Below are 13774 nucleotides of genomic sequence, written 5' to 3' on the forward strand. Positions count from 1 at the left end.
AGTATTTGCAGTGACTCTAGTTGGTTCACTATATAGAGAGGTCAATCCATTTTCAGAGAGATTGGTTAGATAATCAATGATGTACGGTTGATCTGATAAAATATCAATATTCAGGTAACCTATTAGTATTAGATTATCAGCGGTAATGTGCTGGATCAAACCCATGAATTCATTATTGAAATACTCGATTGTATAAGCATGCGAACGATAAACAGCCATGAACTGATTACTACGTAACAATACGTATTCGGCAGTTTGCAATAAACGCATTTCAATCTTGTTAAAATTTATCCATTTCCTATAAAAAACTAATACACCCTGATCTAGATTGATCTCTGCAACAATAAGATTTATCAGTCTTCAATATTATATACATGAATCTCATTTTCAAATATCCAAATTTCAGATAAAATTAAAATATCTATTTCAATCAGGTGTTTGTGAAGAAGTATAAAGAAATAATCAAAATTAATTCTGATACTTCTAATATATATTTAAATTCTAATTAATATTTAAATGTAGTAAATTTAAGTTAGCACGTGGATTAGAGGAAAAGGTTTTAAAAAAATTTTGAAGGTCATCTAGATACAATAGAGTTTGATTTGGGTGAACATCAACGGAAAAACAGTTCATTTCAGTTTGTATCAACATTTTGGAGATCATTGAGTTTTTTTATTCTATATATATTTTAGACGCTTCACCTTTACGTAAGAAAATCTTTCCCTCTTTGAACCAGCAAAAACTGAAATTGTGGGGCTCTATTTTAAATTGCTTAACATTATACAATAACTTTTTGAGATCAGGAGTCATATGTTCGTATACGTAAATTGAAATATCCACCAATCTAGAATTAAAGTTTTTACCTCTGAATTGTTTTGCCTTAGCCAACTCTTGAGAAAACTATCTCTAAATGATTTTGATTCGAATTGTAACACAATGTTTTTCAGGTGATCTTTTCTTGTGGTCGGAACTCTGTGAATAGCTCATTGTCCTTGAATTCACACTCAATAATGTTCTCGATTTTCTCCATGACGTTTAGCAGATTTTCATTTTCAACTTCAGGCAATCCCGAAACTTCTAAGTTATTGCTCCTAGAGTACTGTTGATGATCACAAACTGATACCGTGAGATTCTGTACTTCTAGTTTGAGCCGTTTGTTTTCGAGTTGCAGATCGGAGTTGGGTTTTTTCAAGTCATCTACGGATTTTTGCAAGGTTAGAATGAGGTCGTAGTTGAATTCCAATGATTCTTTCAATTCCTCTAACTTGTCAGAGATGAATGTCTTTAGACCGGTATATATACTGAGATGTTAATCGATTCAATAAATCTATACAACTCAGATTTTTGAATATAGGTCGGCTGCAGGGGGTGGAACCTAATTTGACGCTGCATCGGCACTTCTAGTTTTAACACCAGACCGATTAGCTTGATGACACGCTATGCATTTCCAGTTCGATTTTTTTTTCTAAAGTAACTTTTCTGAAATTTTTTCCGGAAAAGCCCGCACATTGATAGTGGAATGAGTTTCCACAATTTGTGCTACACATGATGTCACTGGGAACCAATACTGAATCTTTGCAACGAAAGCAATAAAATTTAACATACAAAAGTAGAACTATATCTACTTTTGTATTGGATATCCAACTCAAAAGTAGGTCCAGCTAATTACTTCATATTTAATTTTCTGGGCTTCGTATATCTTTAAGCGAACTCAGTATTTCAAAAATCGAGAATTCGATAGAATGTTTAAAATTATTGATGTGGCAGAAAACCCCACTAAATTTCCGCATTACTACAGTAAAATCAGACATTTTAATGCTGATTTCTATACGAATCATCCTTTGGGGAGGATAGGAAATGTGGCAAACCATTATAAAGGCATAAACTACTGTATAATACATGTATACTGACAGAGGATTAAACAAGTGCCAAAACATCGTAAATACACGCCTGGGACGCATTGCTAGGGAACCACGGTAACTAAAATAAAAATTTTCAAAGTGATTGTTGAGGCCCAGAAACCATTGTTGCTCGACAGTTTTTTTGCCCATTTCGGGCATTTGCCTTGCTCTGACGGACTTTGAAAGTGGCCTATCGTTAAAGTCGGATCCCATTTGGTATATATGCAAAGTTGCAAAATTTGGTGTCACAAATAATACAAATACAACGCCACAACAGGCAAATTGCCCAACGAGGTGACTGACTTAAGAACATCATCGATCCCCGAGCCATTTTTTTACCCCACCTACGAGCCCCGCCCACACCCCCCGGAACCCCCAACGAATCGGTACATGCGGGAATGTGCGTGTACGTGTAGTGAAACCTGACGTGAAGTTTTTTGTTTCCCTGTAATACTTGTTATGTGTAGTTCTGCCATCTGCCACCAGTTTTTCTAACTATGAGTGAAGTGTTATGATTGAATGATTTTTCGTTGTAGGACTGTTGCTCTCTGTGGCGAGACTTTTTAACGGGGAGATCGGCTCGCATTTGCGCCTTGAAGTTGGGAACCACAGAAAACCAACTTCAGCAGACCACCACTGTGGGGTTCGAACCCGGATCCTCGAATCGCGAGTCCGTCACTATAACCACTCGACCACCACAGCGGCAACGATCGATCTAAAATTCTAGATTTTTATAGAACACACACACACACGCACACACACACACACACACACACTGTGTGTATAAATTGTATTTTTTAAACGTTATACATCATTCATGAACACATTTTTTCCGCAACTCATTTTTTTTTAAAATGTAGAGCTATTTCTGCATGTGATTGATTCACGAGATCATCAGAGATACCTTGTGTGAAACATTTTTTTGGAGAAGCAATATCATAAATTTCGAAAGCATTGCATGATTGTATATAAATCTAGAGAAATATACGCAGTCGTACTATTTTTATTCCCCCTGACATGGGTTTTATATTTCATAATTTTGAACTTTTGGTATATATATAACTCGTCTTCTTATGGGCAAAAACGACACCCGAGGCACCCATTTCCGGAAAAATATATATTTTTTCTCTACTTTTCGACATTCAATACAAGGAGAAAAAGAAAAAGAAAATAGTAATGTAGTCGTCGTTTTATATGTGAGTTGTTAGCAGCGAAATCATTCGGAAAAAATGATATTTTTTTTCAGAAATTTCTGACATATTTTTCTGTTTCGAAATGTTTTTCGAGGATATATTTTCAAATTCGTATGGAATCGCGTTGGAATCTTGCTAATTTTTTTCCCGAATATAATAAAAATATTCTTTCAGTGTTTGTGTAATGCTCTAAATCCAAATTGTACCAAAAATTGAATTTATTGTTTTCTCTTGGTTATAGAATAATTAAAATGCACTAACGCTGGATGTGCGAACAAATTGCATATTCTAAGAAATACTGACGTTTATTTTGGGAAACACTGCTCACTGTAAGATGATATGATGATGGTGATTTTATTAGATATAAGCATAATATACGAGTAAAGTAATAACTGCCATGCAACTGCAATCTTAAATCACTTAAAAATCAATATTTCAATATCAATCACTGTTAACAAAATATTATGTGACTGCTTATTATTTGGATGAACACTCTTCTATAACCACAAAAAACATTTCTTATAACAGTATAAAATAAAAAAAATATTAACAGGAAATGAAACGTAAAAAAATGCATTATTATTAAGACTTTTCTATAAAAATCCTTATTTTTTCCCCAGAATCATTAGTTTTTGTCTACGAGCAACAATTGAAATGAAAAGATCTATCTGGTTAAGGAATGTCTGAGTAAATATTTATAATGATTACAATTGTATCATTTGAGAAAAAATTCAATATGATTGAATTTTCTCAATTTTTAAATTATGAAAATAAGATTTCAGTTATATTGCTCAAGATAAACAATATATTAATTATAGCAATGTGTGTATTTGAGTAGAGAAATCCAATAATTCATGATCTTATTTATCATTCATTGGGGAAAAAACTGAATTTTACAAATGAGACTACCAAACAAAAAAAATGTGTACATTTATTAATATTTTTTGTTGAAAAAATGAAATTCAAATATGATGGAAAATTATGCGAATATTGTTTTTTTTTTTTTAAATACTTGTTTGTTCAAGGAAATAAGGGAAACATTGGACTTTCATTCCAGTTTCCCCAAGGGAAAATATATATCTCTTTCTCTTCTGTGTGCTTCGTAATGAATGTTATTGTTGATCATTGTTGGCGCGCGAGGGCAATGTTCAAAAAATAAAATCATTAGTTTTCAAATATAAGCATAGTTACAAATGTGACAAAATAATAATAAGAAAAAATTCTATCTATCTCTCTGTCTCTCTCTTGGGATATTTTGAAATATCTTAAAAATGGCTGATGTTTATTTCCCTAGACTTTCAAAAGTAATTATCAAAATTAATGGGGGAAAAAGTATATTAAAAACTGTAATAATAATAATTCTTAAAAATGTATCTTCACTTAATATTTTGTTGATAATTAACGCTTTTTTTTTGAGAAAACCGTTTTCATATTATTTATGTTTTATCATTATATTTCACAGCCTTCGTGGTAGTGGTGGTGGTGGTAGTAGTGTGTTGAAAGAAAAAAATAATTCTTAGAAATTATGAATAAGTGTTATTATTTTTTTCATAATTTTTTTTTAAGAATGCATCTATTTCATTTTGATACAGATGGTGCATTTTACAAAGAAATATTTTTATAATAAAACATCGCTTTCATTTATCCCGTTTTAGCATAAAAGATAATTGAAGACAGTGGATGTGCAAAACTTTTACGATACATTTTTTTAAATTTTATTTTAAGGAATGATACAATCTATTTTGAGGAAAAACGGTAGAAATCGGGGTTGAAACTCGGATTTGAACGCAGTTCTGTACAGCGAAGAACCTCGTATAAACCACTCAAGTATAATTAAATAATCGTATTGTTCTATTTAAAAACGAAACATTATCTAGTAACGATTCAAGTACGCATTTTTGAAATTTCTTTCATCGGATACTTGAATTTCTGTGTGGAGTAGTAACATCCCCTCCTACTATGTAAATTTTTTTTATTAAATATATAAGATCATCACATATTCACCAAAGGTCTTTACGATCTGCCCAGGGAATTAGTTAGTGTTAGTGAACATCCATACCCGACCAGGGTTTCGAACCCAGACCTGCACAGTCAGAAGCTGGCCCCCTAACCACTCGACTGTCTGGCGGCAATCCTTGTATTCACGTATTTTCAAGTGCGCGCAACTTTTCCTCTCACTTAGGGGGGGACTTGTTTTCTTTCCCTCACGTTGACCGCATCTGTATTGCATGTTCGTAATTTTTCTCTCTTGTAAATGCCGTTCCTCTGACCTGACGTTTTTCGTTATTCTCTGGGGTCGTCGTCTTTTTTTCCTTCCAAACTCTGCGCGCACACATAAATTATATTTCCTATCTCAAGACCACTCAATATGACAAAAAATATTACTGAAAAAATATAAGTGCAAATTTATGTGTTTTTTTTGGCGTTTTAGATTTTTTATGTTTCCTAAAAAAAAAAACTTTTTGAAAAGATTGCTTTTTATGGTTGAAGACTTGAAATTTCTTTTTTTAAATCAATTTTTATTAAAATTTATATAAATTAATCATTAAAACTTATGATTTTTTTTGTAGAAAAACGGTTTCTTTTATCATTAATAAGTTTCACGATGATAGTTTTCCATTGAAAAAAATCAAGAGACCCCTAGAGCATCAACTTCATGAAATATCTAAATTGAAGTGATCTCAAACGATCTCTAATAAAACGTACTACACAGGATAAAATAAAAAGAACCTAAAGATCAGTTTAATTAGAAAAAAATTTATAAATATATTATTAAAGATTCTTTGACTGATTTTTTTATTTTTACGAGAAAAAAATTTATCGTTTCTTTGAATAGAATAATGATTATGAGACTCAAAAATAATTTAAATTGCGATATAAATTCCAAAAAAATAGTTTCAATTGCAATACACATTTCAAAAAATAACTATCATTATTATCACAATACTTCTTGTTCAATATTCCAAAGCTGAAGTTTTAATGATCAATTAGGAAAATAAATATGTGTTTTGTGTGTGTATATATATATATATATATACGGGGTAATTATAAAAAAACTATCCCGACATATGGGCCCCTAACTATCATACCATTCACAGAAACTGAATGAAATTTTGGCATAAGGTATTTTGAGATATGCGCTCAAGAATGATATGGAAAACAACAGTGTCACTCTAACAGTTACAGTTACAGTGAGAAAATTTCGAAAATATCAAATAGCAACACCAAGTTTTTTGTATTGGAATGCGATCTCCATACTGAAAAACACTAAATAGCGTTGGAATGGCGCCTGTAGCACGAAAATCCCCGGAGCTAGGCAAGGAAAAATTTAAAGAACTTTGCCGTGCACTAGAGCATTAATGTTCGTTTCATTCGTCACACCGTTTGTTCGGCTGAGATCCCAGCCTGATTAGTCCTCCACAAGGTCATGTGGAAAATTTGTGAAACACAATAAAATGCTTTATTTTATGCTGCTTCTCTGTCCTTATTGGTTGTCCTCACTTTTAGCCTATCTACCGCCGGTGATTTTCATGCTACAGTTGCCGTTCGAACGCTATTTAGGGTTTTTCAAAATGGAGATCACATTCCAATACAAAAAACTTGGTGTTGCCATTTGATATTTTCTCACTGTAACCGTAACTGTTAGAGTGACACTGTTGTTTTCCATATCATTCTTGAGCGCATACATCAAAATACCTTATGCCAAAATTTCATTCAGTTTCTGTGAATGGTATGATAGTTAGGGGCCCATATGTCGGGATAGTTTTTTTATAATCACCCTGTATATATATAAGATCAGTTAGATCAGTTAGTAAATGTATATATATATATATATATATATATATATATTCGTGAACTGGCCGGCCCAGTTGATTCGGCCAATGTCCGAATTTCGGGCTTTCACTGGGATTTGACCGGCCGCAAAATTTCGATCTCTATATATATGAATCACTAAGATATCGATATCAGACTCTTTTGATCGTTTGGATTGCCACAGCTGACCGTAATAATTATGGTTAGTTCTGGCAAATTACGAACACTCATAATTATCTCAAGAAAATACGCCAACGTGGCGATGATCCTGAATCATAAGGATTAATATATAGGGATCAATATGCATGGGCCGGCAAAACCATGAATTTCGGACATTAGCCGCTTCAATCTGGCCAGCCAGTTCACGAAGCGGCCACTTCGTCAACGGCATTTACCGTTTTTTATGGTAAATGCAATATGTTAGTTATTATGCATAATAACCAAGAGCCATTGAGATGTTTGGGAAATACTTGAAATTTATCGCCTTTTACCTGTGATTATGCATAATACCCTAGCGTAATTGGTGAATTTGATAAACATGAAAAAAATTCCAAATGAATCTAGTATGTGTATGATGAATATAGTAGATATAATGATAATACATTTTACGATCGTACCCCAATATAATGATGCAATACATATATAGTATATCACGCAGTACGATTTATCATGTTTACTAACGACGTGACGCTTGCGTAATCACCGGTAAAAGTGATAATTTTTTATTATTTATTAAATTTAATAACGAGACTCTTAGGTACTATGCATAATCGCCGGAAAAGTGATAAATTTAGGGAAATTTCTCAAACCTACGAAAATTCTCGGTGGTTATGCATAATAACCGGTTGTTATGTATATTCAAGAGCGGGGGGTCACGGTTGGTCTGGAGAAGGTTATTATGTATAATAACTGGATTTATATCATATTTACCGTAACATACTACGAATTTCACTAACGAGATTTTTATTCCGTTAGAATAAAGAAAAAAAGCCGTGGTTTTCAAAAATTTCTTATAGAAAAACAAAAGAAAAAACCATGTAAGAAGAGATTGCGACAGAGAATAATTTGAGTGCAAGACGGAATCTCTGAAAAAAAAAATATTTTACGTGGAAAAATATGCCTTTCTGAGAGCAGTAAACATTACAAGCCAAGTAAATGTTACGAATGTTACAGAACCAATTTCCGTAAGGAGAATTTATCGTTCCTTCATAAAACTCGAGTATATACAAATGCGAAACATAATTCAACGTTGTTTGGTGTTGTTTACTCTTATACAAATATTTCTCTACGGGAGCGCATAAGTTAAACAATGTTTATGAACTTGGGTCCTTGGAATAAAGAGTAAGAATATGAATCGATCGCTTACAGAACGAGAAAGTTTGGCTTTACGATAGCTTTTGTTCTGAATATTAATATTTTCTTGAATTTTATTTAAGCGTATTGTCAGATCCAAATTCGGAAGTTATTTAAAGATTCAAAGGGTGGGCATTCACACGTGTTTGTTCATATATTTAAATATCTGTACATGCCTTATTATAGGGGGTTAATTACCATCTTACAATCCAATGAATTCTATAATTTTTGTTCCAATTCTGGGAAATTTTCCCCTCTTTTATTAACCTCACGGAAATTTTACATTGTTTAGCATACGACACAGATGCTTGCTTTGATATGAACTCGGTCAAAAAACTACATTACCATCAGTTCTAAAAACTTTCGGGGACGAAAATCTAAGGAATATACTTCACACACGGGTAGTATGAAGGGATAAAAATATATAATGGGTTTAGCATATCCGTGTTGGTTTAGATATACAAATGTACTAGACCAGCGTTTCTCAACCTATGGTCCACGACGATGGAATAGGTGGTCCGCAGGCAGATAAAATTATTCATCTGTTGTAATTGATATCAGTAATATATATAAATATGGGTTCACATAAAATTATATCTTCATACTTGAGTTCATCCTACATCATCGAGGAGAAAGCAGGAAATCGCGATCTATAAATATGGGATAACAGTAAATTTTGCCAAAAAATTGCAATTTTTTGCTTCATGTTAAATTTGCTAATTACTGATAAAATTGCTGAAGGACTGAAAAATGTATAGTATTTCACGAAAAGAAAAAAAGTAGTCAAATGATGTGATGGTCATATTTCATTCAGAAAAATGCAGTAGATTGGGATCTCAAATATTAATCCGTAAAATACAGGACATCGCCAATTGTAATAAAATTATTGCCAAAAATACGCAAATCGCTGAAGCAATAATTAAAATTGAGGAAAAAACGTTGAAGCTGACAAATATGTGAGGTGAATAGTTATAATTTTTCCCATAGTTATCACAATCAAATTTATATTATGAAAACGTTGTGTATTTCGACTTTAGTATAATTACTGTATCACAAATTCAAATAAGTATCGTTCAAAAACGGGACAAATGTAGAAAAACTATTGAAATGAAAAATATAGATGTGTCCCGTAATACGGGACAGAAGTGATCCGTCAAAATGTTTTAGACATTTTAATGGTCCTTGTTTTCAGAAAGGTTTAGAAACACTGCACTATACAACAATGATATTGCGCCCGATACATAATAACATACAAATACAAATGGTTTTGACCAGCTGAACATGAATATCACTATGAAAAAAAAGTTTTATTGGCTCTTGTTTTTGAAATATTACCCTATTAACAGTTGAAAAGTGCTTTATGAATGTCATTATATGGTAGAAAAAGTGGTAAGGACCCCCATATAAAACAACGTTAATATTTAAAATGGCCAACCTCAATGCTGCTGATCACAGTTGGACGACTGCAAGAGATGCTCCTGCAAAGTACGCGTCAGTCGCAGATAAATGAACTGATTATGCCGTTTTTGCGTTGTTTTTATGTATATTAATGTTGTGTTTTATGTAAATAATGCGGTTTTATGTTCTTTGTATTGTTTTTATGTATTTGTGATGCTTTATATTTATTAATGTTGTACATACATATATTGGTGAAGTTCATATATATTCGTGTTGTTTTTATGTGATCATAAAGGGGCAATGTGTCAAAGTTTTAGATCATGAACAATTTAATATACTCTAGTGTGTCATTTATGAACATTTTTTTGTGAAAATATAAAATAGTGTCTAGTTAGTAGAAAGTTTTCTGTGTTCTTTCGTTTGCGTTATATCAGTTGGCAATATCAACGTTCAGAGTATTCCTGAACCTGCTGTTTGTGTTGAGGAAAAAAATAGTCTAAAAGCCATATAAATCGCATGACTTACACGTTTCAAAATTAGTGATTAGCTTTAACGACTTAAATTCTGCCTTTACGTGCAAGGGACTGTTGAGTTGGGCAACGTTGGCATCTGCCTTCCATTGAAACGCGTTTTGCAAGATTTTTCATATTACCCGGACCTTATACATGTGACTAAAGAAAGTCATATCAAACACGTGAGAAAAAAAACCCTCACATTTTCCCTTTATATTCATTTTATGATTGGGAGCGGTAGCCCAGGTCGATAAGATAGTCGCCTGAAGTACCAAAGCATGTTTAGAGGTGTTGCGAGTTCGATACCCGGTTCGTTCTTGTCAGAAAACTCCTGACACAGGGGTACAACAGAAACGACGACATGACCACAGAAAAAATTGCTATCGCAGGGAGTCTCCCATCGCAGGGTTAGCGCACCAACCGCTCGATGAGTATAAAAAATAAGCCTGCCGTTCTGAATCGGCAATAAATTCTAGGTTCCGGTCTAATTGACCCTCGTGAGCAGAAAATGACCGTGGTGCGACAAAAATGATCAAATGATCATCTTATGATTCTACGCTGTAAATTTAAAGAAAATAAATCCCTTTGATATCGGATGGTTATTTCTGAATCATCCTGTACATATGTTGTGTTTCAATGAACTGAATTGTGTTATTGAACGTGTATTAAATAAGCATTTTCAGAGTAAACTGTACTCGATCCAGATTTTTCATGGTAAAATTCGTATTCGGCATACAGAATTACATAAGACATGACTATTTTTGTTTCGGACGCAGAAATTTCGTCAAAATTTGTTGTTCAATGATATCTGTACATAACATGTTATATTAGTTCAATTGTTCTTATAATCCAGTAAATTCTGTAACAAACAATTTTTGTTTCAATTCGGGGGAAATTTTCTCCTCCTTTATTAACCACCTCGAAAACTTTCCGTTCCATTGTTTAGTATGCGGCACAGATGTTTGCTTTTATCAGAACTCGGTCACAAAACGACATAACCATCAGTCGTAAAAACTTTCGGGACGATAAAAATCAAAGGAGTATACTTTACACACGATTTCGTAGCAGCCGATGAATGTTTCTTCGAAGCCTTGCGATAACTACTGTTAAAACTGACACAGAGCCAGCAAAATAGCCACTAAAGAAAAAAAATACAAAAACAGCACACAAAGTACTTAGTGAGTTGTAAAAGATAAAGCTCTGGCATCGAATGGTCTTGACTACGAAACAGATTGCCTTATCCTTTAGTTAATTCTTCTGGGGTTCGCACTTAAAACTCAACCAGTCATGAAGTCGAACATTCCAAGTTTTCTCGGTTGACATTTATTGCTCACTATATTTCATTCACAAGACGAGAGAGAGCTTTTAAAAGTGCGCATGAGAAATAACCTTAAGATTTTCCTTTTATGCAAATTGCTCTCTTTTTTTTTTTTGCTCCTGCCAAATATGAACTTTTTCTTCTTGCAATTCTAGAAACAAATTCAGAATCGATTGTACTAATGGCTTCTGTACGACCCATTACTTTCTAATGCTCGAATCTAAATGCTTTCGAATTTTTTTTTTGCACATATATCACTTTTTTTCCCCTCTCTCTCTCTTGCTGCCGTGAATTAATCTTTAAAGCGTAAAACACAATTCTTATCAGACTCAATAAACACATATTTAAATGGACAGATTAAAAATCAGTTTCTAATACCGTATTAGGAAAGGGAAAATAGAAGAAAATTTATATTAGAGGAAAATAACGGTGTGAGTGGTGTATATAGATTTTTGTTTTAAAGAAATGGCTTACATTTTTATTTGCCGGCTCTAGTAAATATCATCGGACACATTAAACGACAGGAACCGGTGGTCGCATTAATTTTATCCGGCATCCTTATGAAAAAAAATTATTAGTATATAAGATTAAAATATTGAAATTATACAAGATGAAATATACAGTGAAATATTTGTGAAATACACAGGGGGGTGAACTGCGAATAATCTGCCAAGCGAAAATGAGTGATAGACGAGCCCAAGTGGAAAATACAAACCATAGAAACCTTGTTCTATCTCTAACCGTTTTGAAGTTACGGTGGGAAACGGAGTATGGAAGAAAAATGCATCTAGTCCGAAAATAAAAACAAGAAACACATATTTGCGCTATTCTAAAAGACCACATGCAAACTTATCCCATTATTTGGAAAAATGAAAAAAAAAAGAAGACCTCTGAGGTGTCACCATTTCCATCAGAATAAATGAAAGCTGAATCTTGTCGTTTTAAGAAAAAAATCGGTTATTTTTTTGGTTATTATCCCCTGATTTCGGAACTATTTTCGATTATACTGTGTTGCTTGTTTTGCTAGAAACTCCTCTCGAATGGTACTCGTGTGGAGATAAGCTGATGCTTCCAAGAATACGAAAAAATTCTGTTCATAGTGGAGATAATAAATTTTGGTCGTTTTCTAAAACTCTTTTGATATAGAATTTCTGCAGTGACATCAACACTCACATCGAACTCGATTTGAAACTGAAATCATCAGTTTTTGTTGAATATAATTTTATGAAAATATCGATTCAAATATTTTTAAATATGGTCGCTTATCCTTAATGTCCTGTATAGAACATTATTTTTATGGCATCTAATCGGTTTTTCGAAAAAAAAAATCGAGTTAATTCAGAAGCTTTTATTAAAAATTTTAATCGAATTGATCAAGTCGATTAACTCAACTAATATTTTTAGCTGCGATTAACAGTTGATCCTGCCCTAATTTTTATGGATGTTTATTATATTATAAAAGGATTTGATTCATGGTATTCGATGATATTTTATTATGTAAATCAAAAGCATGTTCTTAAAATTAATTTTAAGCTCTTGTTGAAAATTCAAGCTCATGTTAATTCGAGTAATTCTCTAAAAGGAAGTACTGTAAACGAATTTGTTTTAGTAATTATCACCCTAACACTGATATTTGCATACAATCATATCTTACAGCTTTGAATTAGAGACTTTTCCTCAGCCCAATACATCAATGAATAGGAAAGTTTGGAATATTATACGAAGGTGAATTCGGGAAGAAAAGTCATCTGGCCTCCTTCGGGAATCGAATCCTGATCCTCTTGCAAACCGGGAAAGTGAGCTTGGGTTCAATTCCCGGTGGAGACCAGATAACTTTTCTTTCCGAGTTCACTTCAGCATAACATCCAGAAAATGACCATTTCCTTGCGATATTGAATTGGTTTGAAAGTCAGATGCCATATTCTTTTTCATTCGTAATTTAAATATTGCATTTAACATGCAATTTTATTATCCTTTGACAAGTGTTTAATACTTAAATCAAGATTTACTTTCAAAAATGATTTTCTATATAAAAATCATCATGATATTGTTTTTAATCTAATATTAAATGTCCTTCTCTATTTATATTAATTACTTATTTTCATGGATTCAAATATTTCAGGATGTATATGATGATTCCATTGATAAAGATATTTTAAAATGCAAGCAAAAGCATGTTGTCAAAATGAATTAAATACCTTCAAACTCATGTAATCGTGTTCATTCGAGTAATTTTTCAAAAAGGAGTATCTGGATTTTTCAATGAATGCTATTCTAAAACTAATG

This window comes from Pholcus phalangioides, unplaced genomic scaffold, assembly GCF_987345545.1.
Source record: "Pholcus phalangioides strain wild (caught in Gottingen) unplaced genomic scaffold, Ppha-v1.0 ptg000015l_1, whole genome shotgun sequence".
In the NCBI taxonomy this organism is placed as follows: domain Eukaryota; kingdom Metazoa; phylum Arthropoda; class Arachnida; order Araneae; family Pholcidae; genus Pholcus; species Pholcus phalangioides.